The 3,734-nt window shown below is 46.5% G+C and overlaps 1 pseudogene; it reads left to right on the top strand.

The window, feature by feature from the left end:
* The first annotated feature begins 2,299 nt into the window (after window positions 1-2,299).
* Window positions 2,300-3,296, top strand: LOC119038520 (glyceraldehyde-3-phosphate dehydrogenase-like; annotated as a pseudogene).
* Window positions 3,297-3,734: the final 438 nt, after the last annotated feature.

Here is a 3,734-nt window from a genome sequence, read left to right as displayed (position 1 = left end):
TCCCAGTTTCCTTCACATCAGTGTTGGTTCCCTGTACAGTTTCCTGTATTTCACTTAGTGCAGCCTTCATTTTTTCATCTAATTTGTTTTGAACTGTGCAACTAATAGGTTGGCTATCGCTTGGTTGCTTAGCTGTATTTTTTCTGGAGCTTTGACCTGTTATTTTGTTTGGGCCATTGTTTTATTTTTTATTTTTTGTCTAAGTGGGCCTGTTATGTAGTGAGGGGTGGAGCCTCAGGTGTTCACCAGGGTGGGGCAACCCACATCGCTGCTTTGTGACACTGTATGTGGGAAAGGGTTCTGAGAAGAAACAATGGCACTTACTCTGCTTTCTGCCAGATTTCAGTCACTTTCCCCACTTCCCCCATGCAAACTGGGCCCTTTTGGTGCTGATTCCCTCGTGGGTGGATTTTTGTACATTGTAGGACCCTGTGGTTTCTCCAACAAACTCTCCTGTGAGGCTGGGAGTCTCTCCTGGCACCTGAACCCCCATAGGTGTTTTCAATTGGTGCTTTGAGGTTTTATTTCTTCACACTGGGGCCCTGGGTTGTGTGGTCTGTCTTGCTCCCCAGTTTCACCTGGTTTATCTGTGTGGGATTGTGGAACTTCTGGGTTCTAGAAGCCACCTTGGGCACCAAGCCCCTGCACAATCTGCCGCCTTACTGGGTCCACCCACTGCCACTCTGTACACCTGAGATTTACCAGCTGCTGCTTTGTGTGCCCAGTGTCCACCAGCCACTGCTTTTTTTTGCCATGTCCCCTCTCCGCCCAGCTGCCCATTTCCACCACTTTTACCGGTCTGAATGAATGTGTCTGCTTTAACTCCTGTGCTGTTGGACTTCCATACAGTTCAATTTTCTGTCAGTAACAACCAGTATATTTTGTTTCTAAATTGTTGTTGTCCTTATTTTGGTTGTGCAAGGAGGCACAGTGTGCCTACCTACACCTCCATCTTGGTTGGAAGTCCTACAGTCATAGGTTTTCAGGCTTTATTTCCAAGAGCTGAAACCCTGTGTTGTGCAGTATGTCTTGCTCCCTAGTTGTTCCTCATGGTTTATCCGCATGCAAATGTGGGACCACCTGATCTGCCAGCTGCTGCCTTGCCACATGTCTTCACCTTGGTTGCCTGTCTCTGCCCCTCCTACCAGTCTGGGTGAATATTTCTTCTTTAATTCTTTGGCTGTCAAACTTCCATACAGTTCAATTTTCTGGCAGTTCTGGTTATGTTTTGTTTTAAATTTGTTGTTCTTTCAGTTGTGTGAAGAGGCAAAGTGTATCTACCTACACTTCCATCTTGGCTGAAAGTCGACTTTTGGTTGGTGGTTTTGAATGGTTACTCTGTCTCCTGAGTAAAGAAGAGATAGGTGGTGAGGAAGAGGGGAGACAGAGAAGTGGGTTCAGGGGGAGGCTGTACTGTTGTCTAGGAAAAGAAGTGGCAGATGACCTGGCCCACTGCAGTCCTCAGGAGCACTCTAAAAGGAGGGCAGAGGAGACCTCAGTTCCATTTCCTATCTCATCTCAGCAAAGATGAGTATCTTCTCACCTTCCAGCTTCTCAAATCTCATGGGGTCTGCCACTTACTGCCACATCCAACTCTCTTCTTGTGAACTCTGCCTTGTACCTGCACCTTTACCTCAGGCACATCTTTCCCCTGCATCTCCCCTAAATCCCTCCTTAGTCCTGGTCCTCTGCACTTCTGCTCCCAGCTCTGCCCCCAAAAGACTTTTACTCTGTTTCCTGTATTATACTCCTTATATTCCTTATACTGTCTTATACTCCTTGGGAGAAGGGCAGATTCCAAAACACCACTGCAGACCTGCTGAGTGGGAAATTCTAGGAGAGACCCAGAGTGGCATTTTGGATTCAGTCCCCAGTCAGGGTGCTTAGGAGAAACAATAAATCAATATTTATCTCCAAGATCCATGTTTCTCTTCATCTCTTTCTCCCTCCATTTCCCTTTTTACAAAAAAAATCTTTTTTTAAAAAAGTAAAAAGCTGACAGAATGGGAGAAGATATTTGTAAATCATGTGAAAGGATCTAGTACCCAGAATATACAAAAGAACTCTTACTACTCAACAACAAAAAGACAGTCAGCCTAATTAAAGAAAGGACTTGGGCAAAAGATGTGAATAGACATTTCACCAAAGAAGATATACAGATGACAACAAGGACATGGAAATATATTTGGCATTATTTGCCATTAGGGAAGTGCAAATTAAAAATGCAATGAACTCTCTCCTATTGTTCTACAGACAGCTGTGTCTTCCTGCATGGGGCCCGACTCAACCCTGGGATATGATGGTGAAGGTTGGAGTGAACAGATTTGGCCATATTGAATACCTGGTCACCAGGGCTGCTTTTTACTCTGGCAAAGTGAATACTGTCACCATCAATGGTCCCTTCATTGGCCTCAACTACATGGTCTATGCATTCCAGTGTGATTATACTCATGGCAAGTTCAAAGGCACAGTCAAGGCTGAGAATGGGAAGCTTCATTAATGGAAAGCCCATCTTCATTTTCTAGGAGTGAAATCCTACCAACATCAAATGGGGTGATGTTGGTGCTGAATATGCTGTGGAGTTCTCTGGTCTCTTTACTACCATGGAGAAGGTTGGGGCTCTCTTGAAGGGTGGGGCCAAGAGGGTCTTCTTTGCCCCTTCTGTGGATGTCCTCATGTTTATGATGGGTATGGGCCATGACAGGTATGATAACTCCATGAAGATTATCACCAATGCCTCCTGTACCACGAGCTGCTTGTTCCCCCTGGCCAAGGTCATCCCTGACAACTTTGGCATTCTGAAGGGACTCATGCCCACAGTTCATGCCATCACTGCCACCCAGAAGACCATGAATGGCCCCTCTGGGAAGCTGTGGCATAAAGGCCAAGGGGCTTCCTAGAATATCATTCCTGCTTCTACTGGCACTTCCAAGGCTGTGGGCAAGGTGATCCCCGAGCTCAGTGGGAAGCTCACTGGTGTGGCCTTCCATGTTCCCACCCCCAATGTGTTGGCTGTGGATCTAACCTGCTGCCTGGAGAATACTGCCAAATATGATGACATCCAGACGGTAGTGAAGCAGGCATCCGAGGGTGCCCTCAAGGGCATCCTGGGTTATTCCAAGAATGAGGTTGTCTCCTGCGACTTTAGCAGTGACACCCACTCCTCCACTTTTGATACCGACGCTGGCATTGCCCTCAATGACCACTTTGTCAAACTCATTTCCTGATATAACAATGACTTTGGCTACAGCAACAGGGTGGTGGGATTTATGCTCCACATGGCCTCCAAGGAATAAGAGCTCCCTGTACTCTTATTCCTAGTGACAGGAAGAGAGGCCCTCCCCTGCTGGGGAGTCTTTGCCCTATATTGATTCCCCAACACACTTGAGAATCTTCTGACCTATAGTTTCCATTGTAGACCTCCTGAAGAGGGGATAGGCTTGGGGACCTCTACCTTGTCATGCACCATCAATAAAGTTTGCTGTACCCAGCCCAAACAAAACAAAACAAAACAAACAAAAGAAAAAATCACAATGAGATACCACTCCATACCCACTAGTGGTACAGGAGGCATTGCTGACAATCTTCATGGAGTTGTCATACTTGTGATGGTCCACACTCATTATAAACATGAGGACATCCACAGAAGGGGCAAAGAAGACCCTCTTGGCCCCACCCTTCAAGAGAGCCCCAGCCTTCTCCATGGTAGTAAAGAGACCAGCGAACTCCACAGC

This window comes from Artibeus jamaicensis, unplaced genomic scaffold (assembly GCF_021234435.1).
Source record: "Artibeus jamaicensis isolate MK-2021 breed Jamaican fruit bat unplaced genomic scaffold, CSHL_Jam_final contig_65, whole genome shotgun sequence".
Lineage (NCBI taxonomy): Eukaryota > Metazoa > Chordata > Mammalia > Chiroptera > Phyllostomidae > Artibeus > Artibeus jamaicensis.
This window is presented reverse-complemented; position numbering and strand designations above follow the sequence as displayed.